The 21,086-nt window shown below is 47.3% G+C and overlaps 1 protein-coding gene across 1 annotated transcript in view; it reads right to left on the bottom strand.

Moving 5' to 3' along the window:
• The window catches only part of LOC146866260 (programmed cell death 1 ligand 2-like), a 423,355-nt gene that overhangs the window by 9,796 nt on the left and 392,473 nt on the right, over nt 1-21,086 (bottom strand). The gene's annotated exons all lie outside the window — the stretch shown is intronic.

The following is a 21,086-nucleotide window of genomic DNA, read 5'->3' as shown; positions in this document are numbered from 1 at the left end:
CAGGAGTCCCCCATCACAACACCTGATAGATCTGTTAGTAGCAGGTGACCTGAAACAAGCTCTAGGAGCTAGTGGGTCTGCATCAGGGAGTGGGTCAACCATAGTCTCTGGGTCTGCTGATGAAAATCAAGATGACCTGGAGTCTGTGATTGAAGGGCCAGACCCAGAAAGGTCTGAACAGAACAGAGGAATTCTCCTTAAGAGAGCTGACAAAGTGGGAGATAGGACCAGGTCCCCTTCAAGGGACTCTGACCATTCATACCACTCTGGAAGAGAATCCGTTCACCAGAGGAACTCCACCTTTCCCAGGGAGACCTCCTCTGACAGAAAGTTCAAGATGCTCCAGTAAGAGGAAGCTAGGCTTGCCCTCAGAACCAAGCAGTTGGCCTTAGATAGGGAAGCCTTCGAGCTACAAAGAGCTTCTAAGAAGGAGGGGTTAGATACCCCTGGTGGCAGCAACAGTTTCCCTAGAGGCAGAGATTACATTCCAGACCATAGGAACCTGTCCAAGGTTGTTCCTCCCTACCAGAATGGGGATGATATCCACAAATGGATAACTGCTATGGAGAGGGCCTGTAAAGTTCAACAGGTCCCCCAGACACAGTGGGCAGCAATCTTGTGGCTCTCCTTTTCAGATAAAATAGAGACAAGCTCCTCACTGTTAGAGAGGATGCTAATGACAATGAATCCCTGAAGAGTGCATTAATAGATGGGTTTGGCTTAACCACTGAACAGTACAGGTTGAAGTTCAGAGACACCCAGAAAGCACAGACTCAGGATTGGGTGGACTTTGTAGATTGTGCTACCAAGGCTCTGGAGGGTTGGATAGTTGGCAGTAGAGTCACTGACTTTAAAGGATTGTATAATTTGATTATGAGAGAGCAGATCCTTAATAATTATCAAAACCAACTCTTACACCAGTACCTGGCGGACTCTGATCTGACCTCTCCCCAAGCATTGGGAAAGAAGGCAGACAAATGGGTCAGAACCAGGGTTAGGCCCAAGAACCAAGGTGGTGACCAGACAAAAAATACCACTAAGCCCAAAGAGAAAGGTGGGGACAATAAAACAGAAAGGTCCTCTAAAGGGCCCCAAAAACCCAGTTCTGGGGGTGGGTCCCAAAATCCTTCCTCTTCCAATAAGAAACCATATTGCCATTTGTGCAAGCAACCTGGACACTGGAAAACTGACTCCAGCTGTCCCAAGAATGGCAATAAAGAAAATGTTCCTCCCACTGTAGCTCCAACGCCTCCTGTTACTACCAGTAGTAATCCCCCAGGTGGTGGGAGTGCACCCAAAAACTTAGTTGGGTTTTCTTGGGGAACTCAGGGGGACTCTGGCCTAACCAGGTCCCCTACACAAGCAACTCTAGTCTGTGATGGTGGCATGGGGTTTGCCAACTTTACCATGAGTCCCAATATCTTGGGCAGGTACAGACAAGAGCCCATGATCAATGGTCAGAAGGCTGTGGCCTACAGGGACACAGGGGCTAGTGTCACCATGGTGACAAAGAGACTAGTGCCCCTAGACCAGCTTTTACCTGAGTTTAGCTACCAGGTGACCAATATTGATGGAATTAGGACAGACCATCCCATGGCAGTGGTAAATCTCAGCTGGGGAGGGGTCACTGGCCCAAAGAGAGTGGCAGTGTCCCCAACCTTGCCTGTGGATTGTCTACTGGGGAATGATCTGGAAATCTCAGCCTGGGCTGAGGTAGACCACAATGCCCATTTAAGAATGTTAGGCATCCCTGAGAGAGTGGATGAGACCCTGAGGGTCTCACCTCCACCCCAGGAGAAATTAAGGGGAGTGAAGCCTGAAACTATGGATCACTCCACACAAACAGAGAGCATAGGGGGTGAGGAACAATCCTCCCTCCACCAGACTAAAGGTAAGGGTCAGCTTTCTAAGGGAACTGCCCCTGCCCCTTGTGAAGTAACTGCCCCAGAAGTGGTCAGGCCTGTCCTGGCCACAACTCTGATGGCAGGGGATCCTTCCAAGGTGGCACCCAGTCTGGAGCAGGTATCCTGCCCCTCTCTACCCTGCCTCAGTCAGCCCAGGGCTGCAGAGGTCAGGGAGGTCAGTAAACCCTTAGTGGGCCCCTGTCCAGAGGAACCCCCTCATCAGCAGATTAGGGACACCCAGCAGAGTAGTTCTAGCCAAGTGAATATTCCTCCACACACTGAGGGATCCCCCTTACCCCTAGGTACAGGTACCCCCCAGATGGACTTTGTTGGGCACAGGGAAACCTGGGGGCATAGTTGCCCCAAACATTCCAATGCCCTCCACTATTCAAACCAGAGGGACCCAACCCCCAGCTGTAGGCAGCCAGAGGTTGACCCTTAGGGCCAGATATGACACAGTCATGGACAGAAAGGCTTCCATGGTGACCAGTGTGCTGAGGAAGTTGAGGCCACCCCAAATAGGGCCTCACTTCCAGACTCAGACACCCCACCAGCCTACTTCTGTACCAGAAAACAATACAGGTAATTTCCCTAGACTTTGGAGAAACTCCAAAATCCCTTGGGGTAGGATTTCCCATGTGGAACATGAGGCAGGGAGCAACGATGCTAGTGCATGGTTCTTCCTTATATGGCCACTCAGGAAATAAAGGCTTAACTGGGCAAGGTTAGCCTTATCTCCTTTCGTTTGGGGGGGGGGGGGTTATGTAGGAAGGTGGAATCTGACTATATGGTTGCCCCCACTTTTTTCCTGGTGTTTGAATGGTTTTTGACTAGTCTGGCTGGGATCCTGCTATCCAGGACCCCAGCCTATCTGCTTACTCCCTTAAACAACTTGGTGTGCATATTAGATGCACTAGTGATTGGATACTGTGGTACCTTATGAGCCCCTAGTATATGGTACCTTAGGTACCTAGGGCATTGGTACTTCACAGGCCTACCAGGGGCTGCAGCATGTATTATACCACCCCTGGGAAGCATTCACAATCTGACACCACAGGCCTGCTACTGCAGCCTGTGTGAGGTAGTGTTAGCACTCCTCACTGAGGTATAGGTTCCTATATCTCACCATACACACACATATAAACCTATCAGTCACCCCTCTTGCAGGCCCTAACAATCCTGAGGGCAGGGTGCTTGGTTTACTATGTGAGGGGGTGCTTCTGCCTGAGCAGGATCCCTCTGCAGCTGGCAGAGTCTATTCTCTGCTGCTGTTTTTGGAAGCGGTTAAACCATATACTCTTAAGTGCATTATAACCTCGCGGTAAATGCTAACTTTGGAATGACTGCATCAAAACATGTCGTGTTTGGTGTCAAACAACTTGGAATCATACCCCCACACCAGTAACTGGTGTGGGAGTATGATCCCACCCTTCTAGAGGGGACGACATGTACCCACTGTGCTAAACGGTATAAATCTTCTAGAGCCCTGGCATCACAAAATGGATGCCACCAGCACAGACACTGGGCTGCCCTCCTGCTGCTGACCGAAACTCGCAGTGGAGGAAGCCCAACAAAGGGTATCCTGTCACAGGGAGGTGTCACTACCTCCCAGACAGGATTTAGTGTATTGGTTGGAGCTGGGTGGGTGCACTCTTAGAGTGCTTTGAAGTCCTGCACTGGGGGAGCAGTAGGCTCCTCTGTGCATATGCCAGCTCAAACCGGTTCAGGGGCTACCTGCCCCTGCTCTGGCGCAAAACTGGACAAAGGGAAGTGGGTGTAACCACCCACTACCCTGACCCTCCTAGAGGAGTGGTCATAGAGCTAGTCCCTCCCCTATCTTCACTATAAGATACCAAGCATTGCCAATGCAATTCAGATTATCCCTGGACGACGCTCTACAAAGAAGAATCCTGGCCCTTCGATGTTCCACTATCTCTGGAAGACTGAAGAATCTCCCTTGGAGTCAAGGAGTGACTCCCCTGCTTGGCAGGCACCAGTAACTTTGATCAATGGTTGCAAACTTCACCGCTCCCGCCGGAGTCCAAAGTTCCTGCATCCCCTGAAGCAGATTTCCTGACCTCTCGATGGCCATTTTGAGTCCCCAGCGAAGCTGTGGCATCTGGACGCCATGAGTGATGAGGAACAGAAATACCAGGGAACCGTGCACTGATTTCGAGTGCAAACCCTAAACAACGTTTTACGAACTTGTTCTTTGGACCATCTGTAGTACAAGTCCCTAGCAGGTTTGGTACCAAAAATCAGCGGCCTACCCCGTCCCGAGTGAACGTGGGCTCCCGTGGAATTTTCCTGCAAAGGCGTCTTTGCGGTTGCTTGCCCGTTGGCTAGTGACTCACCCGAAGACTTTCTCATCGACTTCAAGGGCTTTTCTGGTTGCTCCGGGTCTGCCCTCACTTACCTTCGCTGGGTAAGTCCATCAGACCTTGCTGGTCTGCATCATCTTCAATCTTCAGTCCACACAAGACTTGCAGTTGCCAAGGTTTGTTGGCTCCAATCCGGTTGCCGACACCGTCATCAGCTGCAGACATCGTGGGACCCTCAGAATCCAGCTGCTGGTCATCGTCGATCTCTCCTGGACCTCGTGAGCGAAGAGACAAATCACCATCGACGACCTGAAACAACGCAACATCAGTGGTCATCCATCCTGCTGGCCACCGGTCACTGGCAAGTGACTTTGAACACTGTCCCCTCAATTTTCAGGTCCTCTTCAACTCCAATCCATCTTCGGATTCCAGCGGACACCTCTCCAGTCGTCACAAGCAGCAAGTCTTCAGTGATCTCCATTGAAAACAGCATCGCGACCCGACACCAAAAGACACCTATGCACACGGCTTCCGTGGGTGAGGTAACTCGTGCACTCCGGTGCCCAAGTGTGTGTTGGCCCTCGAAATACTTACCCTGTAAGTGGCTTGCTTGCTGACTTCTTCGAAGTGCCCTAAAACTTTAAATTACAAACCGCGACTTGTGCCATTGAAACCAATAGGAAACCCGCGGCTGTGTTTAGACACTGCACGCGTCTCCCGCGTACTGATTACTTACCTGCTAACACTGCAGAAGTGAAGCCCCAGCGATTCCCAAGGCCCTAGGCCTTTTCATTTTGCAAGTTGAGTTTGTTAAACCATTTTCTTAGTATATGGTCTAGTACGCCCCTAGGGCTCCAGCCATATTTGTGCTTAATTTATTGAGAAGTGTTGACATTTGAATGTGTATCTGGGTTCTAATCTCATACAGAGATTAGTAGAGTGTATCTAAGAATAAATACATATATATTTGATATATATACCTGTGTGGTGTCCTTTTCATTTGGTAATTCAAGAGATTATAAGGTAAAACAAGCTGCTTTACATTCCTCAGAGACTTAGCCTGAAGGCTGCTCTCCACAGCTACCACTAGGATAGCTTTCTTTAAATGGTTGTCTTAAACCTATCTACCATAAGAGTCGAATTGGACTGGTGCAAGGTGGCCACTATAACTAGTGACCAGCATATGCCAGGCCAACTTCTCACAATGAGCCCACAAGACACACAATACAACTGATTGTTAGCAAGTAGGGAAAGAGCATGACAGCATCTCAGGCACACAGCTGACTCTAGTTAAATGTCCGCCACTCCCTGTGAGGTGAGCATAGTTCAGTGTGAGCTTGCTGGGACATGTGGGTGGGGGTCTGTTGGCTTTGACTGCTTTTGACTACACCCCCTTCCAAGCATACCCAACCTACCTTCCTTTTGACTCTGCTTCCCTGTGAGTGAGACAATAATGGCAAGTTGACTGACAGCGGTGTCCTCTTGTTTGTTTGAACACAATTCCCAGCAAGGTCGTTTGCTCCCCACAGCAGAGCCCATTGTCAGAGATCTTGGAAGTGACTTTTCACTCACTCTCATGTGGAGCATAATCCCAGGTGTGTATTTTGGGGTTGGTGGGAGGGGTGTGTGTGCGCAAGAACCTGCTGGTAGATGTAGTCAGAGCTGGCGGTCCTCCTTATCCCCAGGCCAGATATCCCACCATGAGCCATGCCTCCATTGCAGGGAGTGCAAGTTACCTTTCAGGCTGTCAGGCATTGGTGTTGTGTTGTTTGTTTGAGTACAGGTCCCAGCAGGGCCTTGTGCTCACCACATCAGGGCCTAGTGTCAGCCATCTTGTCAGTACTTTTGGACTCCCTGTGATGTGAGCATGGTTCAGTGTGAGCTTGCTAGGACATGTAGGTGGGGGACTGTTGGCTGTGACTGCAACTCCCATCATGCTTTTGTCTACACCCACCTCCCCACAATACCTAACCTTCCTTCCTGTGATTCATTTCCATGTGGTGGTGTGCCTGTGCTGACAAGATGGCAGACAGCGGTGTCCTGGTGTTTGTTTGAACACAAGTCCCAACAAGCCCATGTGCTTCACACAGCAGAAACCAGTGTGGTAAATCTTTGTGAGATATTTTAATTGAGTCTGAGGGAATGCATTACCCCAGGTGAGTTGTGTAGAGTTTGTGTTAAGGGGTGTGTGTGTGCAAGAACCTGCTGGTAGATGTAGTCAGGGCTGGCAGTACTCCTTCCTCCCAGGCCAGATATCCCACCATGCAGCATGCTTCCATTGCAGGGAGTCGAAGTTAACACTACAAAAAAGGGGGGAGGAACCAAGAGCTTTTTATATATGAGGTCCTGCACTGTGCTCCAGACGTATAATACACAAAACCAGGGGTACAGTTCCTCTAGGCAGGGAGGGAAGGGAGGAAGGTGGAAGAGAGATTTGTCTCTATATAGTGCCCTCACACACCTGACTCGGGGATGCGAAAACCTTCCACCTTCACGCCCTCCTCTGCAATGGTGCTACCAGAAATTCTGGCGTTTGAGAAAGCAGTTATCAAGGACATCAGTGCCTTGACAGAGAAAAAAACCTTCCACAACAATTCCAATTCGGAAAATCTGGCAATAACCAATCTCAGTAATGACACATCGATCACTATCAAAGAAGCAGACAAGGGGGGAGCTATAGTCATTATGTCCACCACTGACTATAGAACAGAATGTCTGAGACAACTCAGTGACACACGGTATTACACCCAAATCAAAGAGGATCCTACGAAAAAACTGATCATTACGATAAGAACTCTAGTCACCAGTGCAGTTATACAAGGCTGGATATCGAAAAATGAATCGGAATTTCTAATGAATAATGATCCCCGCATAGCGTACTTTTACACACCCAAAAATCCACAAAGGTGTCCTACCCCCTCCTGGTAGACCTATTGTGTCAGGAATCAATTCGGTCTTGGAACCTCTCTCACGGTTCTGTGATCATTTTTTACGCCCTCTGGTGCAGAAGACCCCCACTTTTCTGCTTGATACAAGGGACGTCCTTAACATCATCAAGCAGTCCAATGAAACAGGTACCAGTGTAGACGCCCTCATCACCTTGGACGTAGAGGCCCTCTACACCAACATCCCACAGAGGGCCACCTTGGATGTTGTGGAAGAAGTACTTCGAGCACAAACATGGGTCTCTCCCACACCAATATCTTTCATCATGGAATGTGCAGAGATTGCCCTAACAAAAAATTACTTTCAATACGAAGATCTCATGTACCAGCAAGTCCAGGGCACATCAATGGGGAGCACCTTCGCTCCTAGCCTGGCATGCCTCTATATGGCCCATTTTGAAGCCAACCACATCTTGACAGAGACTAACATCTACAAGGAGAACGTCACCCTTTGGCGACGGTACATTGATGATATTCTCATTTTCTGGAAAGGAGATTTGGACTCCATCCCTCTGTTCGTAGCTTGGGTTAACAGTCTTAACCCTTATCTACGTTTCACGGCCAACTAATCAGTTTATGAACTCCCCTTTCTGGACCTACTCATTTCCAAAACCCCGACAGGTCTGAATACAAAAACCTATAAAAAACCCACTGATAGCCACAGCCCACTACTTTTCAGTAGCTTCCATCCCAAGGCTTTACGCAACAACTTGCCATATGGACAATATCTCAGACTCCGGCGCAATTGCAGTACATTGGAGGATTTCAGAATACAGGCACACGACCTAACAGGCCATCTAACGAGACGAGAATATCCGAGGGCCATCACGCAAAATGCTTACAAAAGAGCACGTAACACCAACAGGGAAGCATTGCTGACCTCCACAGAAAAAATTAAAACTGATCAAATCACATGTGTAACTACCTTCACACCTGAATCTAACTCCATCCAAAAGATTATCAAAAAACATTGGAATTTATTGTCGGTAGGAGACTGGCAAATCCCCAAGCCCCGATTTGCTTTCAAAAGGACTGATAATATAAAAAACCTACTTATCAGCACCAGACCTAGACCACCACCACCGTCTAGCCAGCGACTGTGGGGCTTACCACCTGTCACGGGCCATCATCCATGTGGACAATGTACGGCATGTGCTCTGACAAAAGTAAGTAGGAGCATCAAACTTTCAGAGTCCCTAACTTGGCAACAAAAAACCCATACTAATTGCAACACACGCAACTGCATCTATTTGATTCAGTGCCCATGCGATTTGATGTACGTGGGGATGACGACACGATCAGTCAAGATCAGAATTTCCGAACACCGGAGCAATATGAGGTGTAAAAAAGCAAACACCAAAATGTGCACCCATTTTTTGGAAAACAACCACACGGCCAACGACCTTACGTGGACAGTTTTACAGACCTTTCCTGCAATTAATAAGGAGGCCCTGTTCTGAAAGGAACAACAGTGGATTTTCAGAATCTCCAGTCACACACTTGGCCTTAACGACGATATACCATGGGCCACTCTCAATAATACCTAACCCACGTCATGCTTACGGGGTGAACTTTCAGTGAAAACATTTCCTTCTGGTCCGCTCAAAAGCTATGACCTTACTTCATCAGTTGATGGGACACTAAGAACTACAACACACTTTGACATATGCCTTCTCACACTCATAAGGCCAACCATCACAACTCATGATGTATCCCACAATTTAATTAATCAAATAAATTATTTTCTCCTCCCCGGGGCCGTAATCCACATTGATTATCGCAGTGGCACTCCACCGCCTGTATGTCCAATCTGGCCTACTTTTCGGTCTACCCCTTTGAGAAATTAATTTCCCCTGGCAAATCACCACCCTGATCCCTCTTTCACGCTAAACTGATAGGTTTCCATTTAGGGATAGACTTCATATTATTGCAATTGTTCCCGCACCGCCCGTTCAATAAAGTTTTGCCACACTTCCAAGATGGCCGCGCCAATCTGCGGTCTAGCTGCCGGTCTAGCAGCGTGTGACAACTTCCTTTAATTTGAACTCTCTTCCGCGTCTCAGTCACGGAAGCCCAAGCCACGATAGGATCACGGTTGCGAGCACTCCCAAAATTGTGAGTACGATGCAACTTATGCCGATACTCCCGTAACGGCACATGCTTGATATTTATACGCATCTTTATTTTCAGGGCGAGCCCCGTTTTACTGGCTTTGAGGCGAACCCGTACAGCTAATTGCTGTCCCTCAGGGGGTGAGTCTTCCCTCGTGGATTTTGCTCTTTTTCCGTGTTTACCTCTCGCACCATGTTTACTACTGCTCATGATCCGCCAATTGCATGGTAGTGAGCCCATTTATTCAAGAGGTCGGTAAACGACAACCTGCCCTAGCACTTGGCCACCCTGACACTCTATTGCGGCTCTATACGATAGAGTCCTCTGTACTAGTGTCTATAAGTTTTGACACCTAGCGACTTAGTCTTGGGAACGACTACCCGCCACTTCACCCGGTCCTTTTTTCCGCCCGATCACTTATCGCGGCATTTTGCTATACAGTCTGCCATGAAATAGTCCACAATACTTGGCACTTAACGTTTCTTTTTAGCACTGCCAGTCCGTTATGAAATAGTCCACAATATTTGGCACTTATCGTTACGTAACAACATTATCAGTCCGCCTTGAAATAGTCCACATCACTTGGCACTTAGCGTTACGTTATAGCATGTTAGTCGATACTACGATCTACACTTTAGTAATCGACCACTACGAAAATCTCTCGTAGCAAATTTTACTTTTAACCTCACTGCTGCACGGGCACTCACGGATACCAATCAGCACTAAAATTCGTATGCTGATATTGTTCTTATTGTTCCTATGTGTTGTACTTTTTCTTCCCTTTTTAGGTGGCACAACAGTGGGTCCATCCCCCCCCCCCCGTGGGAACCAATGGACGCACCCGGTGAAGTACTAATTTTACTATCACCCACCATGTAGTAGAGATTAATCAATTGTTCGAGCACCGTTCTCACTTGGTCCTGAAGAATTGCCACCGACCCGTTCTGGGCATATGGCAAGAAACATGTCGACCTTCTTACTGCCCGGGGGAGCATCATAATCCCCATGGGAGTCACCTTTTTTAATTAGGCTGGTATACTACCAGAATAAAATTGTTCCTCGTTTGGCAATACCAGACCTATTTTAACCCACCTCACTTTTTCTCACTACACCTGTTACACTTACCCCCACGCACCCATACGGCTGTCTCTAAAAAGATCTCCGAGAAAGAGCCCCTTCGCGGGAGCCCGTCGGGCATTGCAGCGCCGGCCCGACGAGGAGCACAGCCCTATGATGAAGCATGACACCTTGCTAGGTGTGTGAGGGCACTATATAGAGACAAATCTCTCTTCCACCTCTCTCCCTTCCATCCCAGTCGAAGTTAACACTCAGGATGTGAGGCTGTGGTGTCCTGTTGTTTGTTTGGGTACAAGTCTCACCAGGGTCTTGTGATCCCCACAGCAGAGCCCATTATCAGCCATCTTGTCAGTTTTTTTCAACTCCCTGCGAGATGTGCAGGGTTTGGGGTGGAGCTTGTGGGACCATGTGTGAGGGTGGCTGTTGGCTGTGACTGCAACTGCCATTGTGCTTTCTGCTACAAGCACATTCCCAGCAGACCCAACCTTCCTTCCTTTTGAATCAGTTTCCCTGTGAGGTAGTGTGACAATGGTGGCAAAATGGATGACAGTGTTTGTTGGTGATCTATGCAAATGCCTTGCATTATTTGTTGTTAGGTTTGTAGATTTTATGACATAGTTCCATATTACTATGAGATGGCAGGTATTGTGTTTGTGTAACTGGCATACACGTCACAGGATACTTGCCTTTCTGTTGCTATGGCTTTGCTGATAGTACTTGGTTTCACTATCCCCTTGACAGTGATATATGTGTATTGCCGCACAATATTGAGTATATTGGTTGTGTACTCACCAGGCTCTGGTATTCCTGTTAATCCATGGATGCTCTCCGGTGGCAGGACGGCCCGCACCTTCTCCTCCCAGGACCTGAAGTGTGTTGGTTTGACAGGAGGGCCACCACCAGTCTGCTTGCTCAATGTGTGCTCCCTGTCGATGAGCTTCTTGACCCTCCGCCGCTCCTCATAGTACCTGTTCTGACTATAGTCCTTTGTGTGCAGACAAGGTGCTTGTGCGTTGACCTTGATGACAATCCTCTCCCACATCTTTGTTTTCTGTGACATGGGGGTCTGTTGGACCAATGTGCCAAACAAATGTGGCTCTACTCTGAGGATTTCATCAATGATGACTTCCAACTCAATATCTGTGAACTTTGGATTCTTCTTGAGGAGCATGGTGCTGGGTGGTTGTGGGGATTGATGTGTGTGTGAGGGTGTAAGTGAGTGTGGTGGGTGTGAGTTTATCTGTGAATGTGTGATTTATTTTTTGAGAGGTGCAACTGGTGTAGATGTTGTGTGGTGTGCGAGTTGTGGTGTGTCTCTGCAGTGTGGTGGTGTTGTCTGCTATCCTATGTCTGTAGTTTGCAAAGGATCATGGTAGGGATTTCTGGCCTTTATGTAGGTGGAGTTGTGGGTGTGTCTTTGTTCCTTTTTTTATTTCTTTTATTTATTGTCTTTGTCTTTGCATTTTTGGTACTTTTTAATCTTTTTTCCTTTGGTTTTGTTGGGCATGATGGAGACGTTCGTTTGACGGGGACGGACGCTGCCAGTGGCTCTTGCGGGGTAACCCGAGTCTGTCACACTGACATTCTGCTGTGTTTCTATATTGGCGTACACGTTGGTCGCAGAGGAGTCTATTGTTTGCTAGTCACAGTTTTCTGAAAGTCTCGGTCTTCCGGATTGTGCTCCGTGCGAGTCGGTCTCGTTTCACACGTATTGCATCGTACTACGCGGGTCGTACAGTGCGGGTACGTGTCGGTCGGGTCCATTCCTGATGCGTGTTGGTCAGTACGATTCTGGGTCAGTTTACGGGCGAATCACTGATTTCTGTACGGTTCGGTCATGCGGCTTGTGTTCCGTACAAGTAGGTTCTAATTCACACGTGTTGCATCGTACTGCACGGGTCGTAAGGAACCGGTACTTGTCGGTCGGTCTCCATTCCCGGTCCGTGTCGGTCGGTACGTTTTACAATCGGAATTTGCCCCTTAGTGTCATGGCTATCGAAACTCCTTGTGATCCAAAGTGACCACAGGCCTTGCCAGAGTGAAAACAACAATTTTGAGTTTTCACTGTCAGGGCGTGTTAAACATAAAAGGAACATGTATGTCCTTTTGATATTAAGCACCCTGTCGGTTGGGCTACAAAGGACTTAGCAGGGGAGGGCTACAAAGTATAGTATGCATAATAGCAAACCGTTTTTCCCCGATGCTGTACAAAGACACTGTGCTCAATATCCCCTCGTGTTTATGTTGGCTAGCACTGAGATAATACCCTTCAGGGCATCCACAAGTCACCATTGCAACATCCACCCGACTCCAAGCTGCACATGTGCCTGGAAAAGCCATTCTCCATAAAATGCTGAGTGTATTCCTAATAGGTTCTTTAAAATGGAAAAATAACGTTTTTCATGTTGAGTTAATCTCTGACAACTTCTTCAGAGCTTTTCGCAAACTCTTTGGGGTAAGGGTCTTCATACTTCTAACAGACATTAGTGGAACTCTAAAAAAGCACAGCACATAAAAGGATCACAGTAAATGGTAATAAAAACACGTTCCAAGATCATGTTAAGTCTAATTGGTCGCACACTGCTCCACCTACCAAGTGTGTTACCCCAATGAAAAATGGTCCCTGAGGTCAGCGTCGGCGAGTACGCCTATGCCCGTGTAATGCATGCAAGTATGAGTAGCGTTAGCCATCCCTGGACACGTGTTTCGAGGTAGTTGCCTCTCGTCAGCAGGGAGTAGGAAAGTGTGTAGGGTTGCTGTGTAAGCTGCTAAAATCGTTATCAGGTCAAGTACCTCTCGTAGCGCGCAGGTGCGTAACCATGAGCCCGTCGGCTCCAACGGCTCAAGGGAGCCTGAAATAAAGTTAAGTCTAATTGGTCGCACACTGCTCCACCTACCAAGCGTGTTACCCCAATGAAAAATGGTCCCTGAGGTCAGCGTCGGCGAGTACGCCTATGCCCGTGTAATGCATGCAAGTATGAGTAGCGTTAGCCATCCCTGGACACGTGTTTCGAGGTAGTTGCCTCTCGTCAGCAGGGAGTAGGAAAGTGTGTAGGGTTGCTGTGTAAGCTGCTAAAATCGTTATCAGGTCAAGTACCTCTCATAGCGCGCAGGTGCGTAACCATGAGCCCGTCGGCTCCAACGGCTCAAGGGAGCCTGAAATAAAGTTAAGTCTAATTGGTCGCACACTGCTCCACCTACCAAGCGTGTTACCCCAATGAAAAATGGTCCCTGAGGTCAGCGTCGGCGAGTACGCCTATGCCCGTGTAATGCATGCAAGTATGAGTAGCGTTAGCCATCCCTGGACACGTGTTTCGAGGTAGTTGCCTCTCGTCAGCAGGGAGTAGGAAAGTGTGTAGGGTTGCTGTGTAAGCTGCTAAAATCGTTATCAGGTCAAGTACCTCTCGTAGCGCGCAGGTGCGTAACCATGAGCCCGTCGGCTCCAACGGCTCAAGGGAGCCTGAAATAAAGTTACGTCTAATTGGTCGCACACTGCTCCACCTACCAAGCGTGTTACCCCAATGAAAAATGGTCCCTGAGGTCAGCGTCGGCGAGTACGCCTATGCCCGTGTAATGCATGCAAGTATGAGTAGCGTTAGCCATCCCTGGACACGTGTTTCAAGGTAGTTGCCTCTCGTCAGCAGGGAGTAGGAAAGTGTGTAGGGTTGCTGTGTAAGCTGCTAAAACCGTTATCAGGTCAAGTACCTCTCGTAGCGCGCAGGTGCGTAACCATGAGCCCGTCGGCTCCAACGGCTCAAGGGAGCCTGAAATAAAGTTACTTCGAATTGGTCGCACACTGCTCCACCTACCAAGCGTGTTACCCCAATGAAAAATGGTCCCTGAGGTCAGCGTCGGCGAGTACGCCTATGCCCGTGTAATGCATGCAAGTATGAGTAGCGTTAGCCATCCCTGAACACACAGCAACCCTACACTCTTTCCTACTCCCTGCTGACGAGAGGCAACTACCTCGAAACACATGTCCAAGGATGGCTAACGCTATTCACACTTGCACTCACGACACGAGCATAGGTGTATCCGCCGACGCTGACTACAGGGACCACAGTTCTTTGGGGTAACACGCTGGTAGGTCAGCAGTGTGCGACCATTTGGATTTAATTATTTAGTGGCTCTTCGAGCCGGGGAGTCGACGGACTCAGGTTACGCACCTGCGTTGCTACGAGAGGTATTTTACCTGATAATGATTTTAGCAGCTTACACAGCAACCCTACACTCTTTCCCACTCCCTGCTGACGAGAGGCAACTATCTCGAAACACGTGTCCAGGGATGGCTAACGCTATTCACACTTGCACTCACGACACAAGCATAGGTGTATCCGCCGACGCTGGCTACAGGGACCACAGTTCTTTGGGGTAACACGCTGGTAGGTCAGCAGTGTGCGACCATTTGGATTTAATTATTTAGTGGCTCTTCGAGCCGGAGAGTCGACGGACTCAGGTTACGCACCTGCGTTGCTACGAGAGGTACTTTACCTGATAATGATTTTAGCAGCTTACACAGCAACCCTACACTCTTTCCTACTCCCTGCTGACAAGAGGCAACTACCTCGAAACACGTGTCCAGGGATGGCTAGCGCTATTCACACTTGCACTCACGACACGAGCATAGGTGTATCCGCCGACGCTGACTACAGGGACCACAGTTATTTGGGGTATCACGCTGGTAGGTCAGCAGTGTGCGACCATTTGGATTTAATTATTTAGTGGCTCTTTGAGCCGGGGAGTCGACGGACTCAGGTTACGCACCTGCGTTGCTACGAGAGGTACTTTACCTGATAATGATTTTAGCAGCTTACACAGCAACCCTACACTCTTTCCTACTCCCTGCTGACGAGAGGCAACTACCTCGAAACACGTGTCCAGGGATGGCTAACGCTATTCACACTTGCACTCACGACACGAGCATAGGTGTATCCGCCGACGCTGACTACAGGGACCACAGTTCTTTGGGGTAACACGCTGGTAGGTCAGCAGTGTGCGACCATTTGGATTTAATTATTTAGTGGCTCTCCGAGCCGGGGAGTCGACGGACTCAGGTTACGCACCTGCGTTGCTACGAGAGGTACTTTACCTGATAATGATTTTCGCAGCTTACACAGCAACCCTACACTCTTTCCTACTCCCTGCTGACGAGAGGCAACTACCTCGAAACACGTGTCCAGGGATGGCTAACGCTATTCACACTTGCACTCACGACACGAGCATAGGTGTATCCGCCGACGCTGACTACAGGGACCACAGTTCTTTGGGGTAACACGCTGGTAGGTCAGCAGTGTGCGACCATTTGGATTTAATTATTTAGTGGCTCTTCGAGCCGGGGAGTCGACGGACTCAGGCTACGCACCTGCGTTGCTACGAGAGGTACTTTACCTGATAATGATTTTAGCAGCTTACACAGCAACCCTACACTCTTTCCTACTCCCTGCTGACGAGAGGCAACTACCTCGAAACACGTGTCCAGGGATGGCTAACGCTATTCACACTTGCACTCACGACACGAGCATAGGTGTATCCGCCGACGCTGACTACAGGGACCACAGTTCTTTGGGGTAACACGCTGGTAGGTCAGCAGTGTGCGACCATTTGGATTTAATTATTTAGTGGCTCTTCGAGCCGGGGAGTCGACGGACTCAGGTTACGCACCTGCGTTGCTACGAGAGGTACTTTACCTGATAATGATTTTAGCAGCTTACACAGCAACCCTACACTCTTTCCTACTCCCTGCTGACGAGAGGCAACTACCTCGAAACACGTGTCCAGGGATGGCTAACGCTATTCACACTTGCACTCACGACAAGAGCATAGGTGTATCCGCCGACGCTGACTACAGGGACCACAGTTCTTTGGGGTAACACGCTGGTAGGTCAGCAGTGTGCGACCATTTGGATTTAACGTTCGAAGATCATGACTAGACACACATACAAGTTAACCAATATGACATAAAGTAAAAATAAAACATAGCTAAAACACAAACAGCTAACATTGAAAGAATATTTCACTCTGTGATAAAAATAGCCCAGCAACTAACATATTCTCTCAATTTTCAATTAGTATCATCTTGTGCAGCTGTAATCTGAGTGAGTTCCGTCAAACTAAGAGGCCCCCCCGAGCTGCTGGCAAATTAACTAATGTTTGTCTGATGAGAAAAGCGGCCTGCCTTTCAGATTCACCAGGAATATCTTGATTTCCACAGTAAGATACTCTGATTAAGTTCCATAGTGCAGGCCGGCCCCTAATTTTTTCCATTAATTACATATTCCAGGTTGGTTGGCAGAATTCTCTGGGCCTTATTTATGAGGCCTTGCGTCACATATACGCCGCCGTTGTATCACTTTTTGTGACGCTTAGGTGGTGTAAATAATGCGGCATGTTGCTCCATATTTATGAAGTGACGCATCTAGGCAGATGCGTCACTTCATAAAACTCTGCGCTACATTATACCTGTGTCAGGTATAATGTATGCAGGGTGGGCGTTCCCCCGCATCAAAGCCTCGTAGAAGTGGTGCATTGAAATCTATAAAATTTCGGTGCGCCACTTCTAGGACGCCATTGCATCAAAACATTACATCTGCCTCATAGAAGGCGTAAGGGTGATGCAGGCCCTTTCACATTAGCCTTGCACCATGTGAAAGGACATTTTGCTGGAGTTGCGTCTGTTTTCAGATACACCCTAGCAATGCAGCACTTTTGCATCTACAGATACGTCAGTAATACTGATGTATCTGTAACTCCTTGCAACATGATGCGCCTTACTGTAAATACAGCGCATCTATGGTGTCGCAAGGGGTGCTCACTGAGAAGTGTTGCATTGCTGCTTTGTCACAGCGATGCAACACTTCTCATAAATAAGGTCCGGGACTTGTGGCATTTGAAGGTCATTTTGGATAATGTAGAGGAATTAGACTCTGCGGGACGTTCTTAATGAAGCTCTTTTTTAGGTCGAGCATTCGAGACCTCTTGTATATACTTTAGTATTTATACTTTAGTAAATACTTTACTATATACTTATATGTGTATGTACTTTATGGGCTCTGGAGATCAGCCCTAGGACGTGTCTGCTTCTGCTTAGGGACTTTGTTTTCTGTTCAACTGCCTCTTTTGAAATGTCTTATTAGAAAACGACCAGCAGAGGTCAGTAAAATCCCAGAATTGGTTTCTGCTGAGGGACTTTCTCTTTTAAATGTTTCTGGCAACTGCCTCTATTTAACTTTCTTGATAGAAAACGACCAGCAGAGGTCAGTAAAATACCAGAATCGCGTTAGCATTCTCTAGATTCCAGTCCATAGAAACTGTCTTCCACGAGCACCTGTAGACAATAATATTTTTTTTTTTAAATCTTGTATTTTCAGTGATATGACCACCGAAGGCCCTACTTTTATATTAAAACAGAGCTTTGGACTATACCATTTCCAGCTGAAAGGCAATATTTGTCTCCATGTGTTCCCATACCTGGCGTGTCACGCAGTTTGATGCTTACTTTCCCTCCATGTTAAAGAACAGTAGATGTTTCAGCAGCCAGGCTAATGTGTTGCATAGCTAAATACATATAAGGTCCCAAAGGCGCGACCGATTGCATTGCAAATGTTTGTTTTAGCTTTGGTGGCCATAACAAGGCCCTATAAGAAAAAGTGTAGGCTATTGAATTGAGCAGCAGATTAACTTTGCGCCCACAGATTATCACTCATTACAGAGAGAAAACGCAGTAGTTAGATGTCACATCAGCTGTAAAAGGTGTGCATGAGTGTGACCTCAAATTCAGTTGACAGTACATTGAGCTGTAAAATTCACCTGGGTGTCACATAAACAAGAGTGTGGAAAGACTGATCGAAGAACAGATGTGCCTCCTTCGCAGTGCATGAATACTTTGTTTCACCGTCTGTGTACAGTAATGGGAGGCCTGGTTTAGGAAGGTGGTCCAACAAACCTAATGCCAATAGCTAACAATGAGACTGCAATACTCCACTGGCCTGATCCACAGTGGGAATGACGCATGCTTCAAGCAATGAATGATGAGAGGCGACATAAACAATCAATGGTTGAAGGTGACTCACTCAAAAACACATTTAAGTGCAACACCAACAGAAGCATAGAAAGACACGTAGAAGCAAAAAATCACATTTAGGTACAAAATTTCATTTGGGTGTGAAATCACTTTTATGTGCAATATCACATTTAGGCACAGCACTGACAACAGTGCGGAAACAAATTGAGTCATAATTTGCAGAGCCCAGCATACGCCTTAAGGGGCATCTTTGTGCTAAAGTTCAAAAGCAAATTTAAGTGCAAAATTACCATTAGTGCAACATGTATGGAAGGGAGATGCAAACCACAACTCCGAGAAGAAATCACATAAGGGGCACCACAATTTTAGGAAGAAATCAGGGGCCTCGTCTACAAGAAAATGATGCAGCGTGGTGCTGCCTGCCACTTAGCTGCACCGCGCTGCGTCATTTTCAAAGTACAGGAATGCATTGTATTAACAACAATACAACACATCCCTGTGCTTTCCCCTGTGCTGGTGCACAATTGGCTGCCATGTACCGGTGCAGGCACCCCTGCATCATTTTGCAAGGGTGCCTGCAATGCGGGGTTGATTGTTTTTGTGCAGGAAGGGACACCTTCTTGCACATAAACAATCATTAACAGTATTTTTCAAAAGTATTTCTCATTGTTGCGCCATTCCTATGCCTCTCCTGGGGAGGCGTAGGATTCTGACGCAATCCCAGTTTTACAAAATGTTGTATATCTGGGAATGCGACAAGTTCCATGGATGCTACGTGGGAACACCCAGAGCAGCGCCCATGGAAAGCCCATTTCACTCAGTAATGCGTGAAAGGGGCATATATTTACAAGGCCATGAAAAGTCACGCAGGGTGACTGCGTGGCCTAGAAAATATGAGCAAGACCATTGTGCCACTGGTGCATCAAAAAAAGTGACGCACCAGCGTCGCAATGGGCTTGTAAATAAGCCCCCAGGAGTGCGCTATCAAATTCAAGATCTCAGAAAGAAAAGGTGGTTGTAAGATGTAACGTTTGGTGTACAATGCGTGCATCAATATGACATCACACTTGATTGACAGCAGAGTGTGGTACAAATTCACGTTAAGTGTGGAAAACATTAACTAGTTAGTGTGGAAAAAATTTAGAAGCATTTTGGTGTAAAATCGATTTTAGGTGCAAAATCACTTTTAGGTCTGTATCACCTTTAGAAGCAAAACCACATGTAGATACAAAATCACCATTGGTGCATCATCAGCTGGAGTGTGGAAGCAGTTTCAAGAGCACAAATAATGGGATGTGGCAAATCACTGTTGTGCGTCACCAATAGGATGGTGGCATCACTTTTAGGAGCTCAAATGTTCAAGTTTTGCGGGGCATGTGTACTTCTTTCATCGTCCATCCACAGCAATAAGAAGTTCTCTTCAAGCTGGTGTAGAAACGTATCTAAAAGCCAGTAACTATGACTGAAGTGGGCCTGCTGAAACTCCCCGCTGTACCAGCATGTGCGCTTGCAGTCTAGCCAGTACTAAAAAGAACATTTTATTCAAATAAAACCCCAAATTACCGCTAGATGGCGCAGAGTGCATGGTAATTGTAGATACGAGAGAAAATCTCTTCGCGCTCACAAATAACACTGAGCACATGTTAGAACGTATGGATTTGCATTCTCTCAAAGTGTCAAAAGAATAGACATTTCAGTACTGTCAATAAAAATAGAAATTCTTGAAAGCGAGAAAACTTGACTCCAGTTGCTAATACATTTATTTTAGAAATAATAACAGAACGCTATGCATTTGAACTCAAAATTCTCGTCCTCCATGAATTAACTTGTATTTCAGGATTTATCAATACAGAAATTTGCTCCGTATGGTGGAATTCACACTTTCACAAATCCAGGGTTGGTGGGCATTTTTGGTTGGCTCCATCTGCAGAACCTAGTAAATGCCCTATTATGTTTGTGGGTGTAAAACACTGTTTTGGAGTTAGTTTTCCCATCCTGGAATCGCACAAAGGGACTTATTTATAATAGAACGGCGGAGCAAGGCGTTAAGCTAAAATTGCTAACACCGCGCTCCGTCACTCTGAAAACACAGGGATGCACCGTATTTACAATGATACGCTGCACCCCTGTGTTTTCCCTAGCGCTGGCGCTAAATTAAGCTGCCTAGTGCCAACGCAGGCACCCTTGCACCATAGTGCAAGGGTGCCTGCGTTGAGGGAATAATTGTTTATGTTCAGGAAGGTGTCCCTTCCTGCACATAAACAATCACAAATGGTGATTTGTAACTCCTATGTGTGCTGCGAAGTTGAAAATCGTCATTTTTTGAGTGATTGTTTATGTGCATGAAGGGTGACCTTCCTGCACATAAAAAAAATCATTCATGGCGGTTTGCTGAGTCAATGTGTGCTGCACAATGCAGCACAGTAGAAACAGCAAAAACAAGGAGAAATGAATCATTTTTCCTCGTTTTGCCATGCTAAGAAAAGGTTATTTTTGGTCTTAATTTTGGCGCTGCTCCATATTTACGCCACCCTTGTAAATAGGGAGCAGCATCAAAATCAATAGGTGTTGCGGCGGAACACCCACCGCAACACCCATTGCACCCCCCTTTCATGCTAAGTCTAGCGTGAAAGGGGGCTTGATTTACAAAGGCGGCATTAAGCCACGTTAAGTGGCTTAACGCAGCCTTGAAAATAAGGTCAAAGGT

The sequence above is a fragment of the Triturus cristatus genome, chromosome 2_1 (genome assembly GCF_964204655.1).
Source record: "Triturus cristatus chromosome 2_1, aTriCri1.1, whole genome shotgun sequence".
In the NCBI taxonomy this organism is placed as follows: Eukaryota; Metazoa; Chordata; class Amphibia; order Caudata; family Salamandridae; genus Triturus; species Triturus cristatus.
This window is presented reverse-complemented; position numbering and strand designations above follow the sequence as displayed.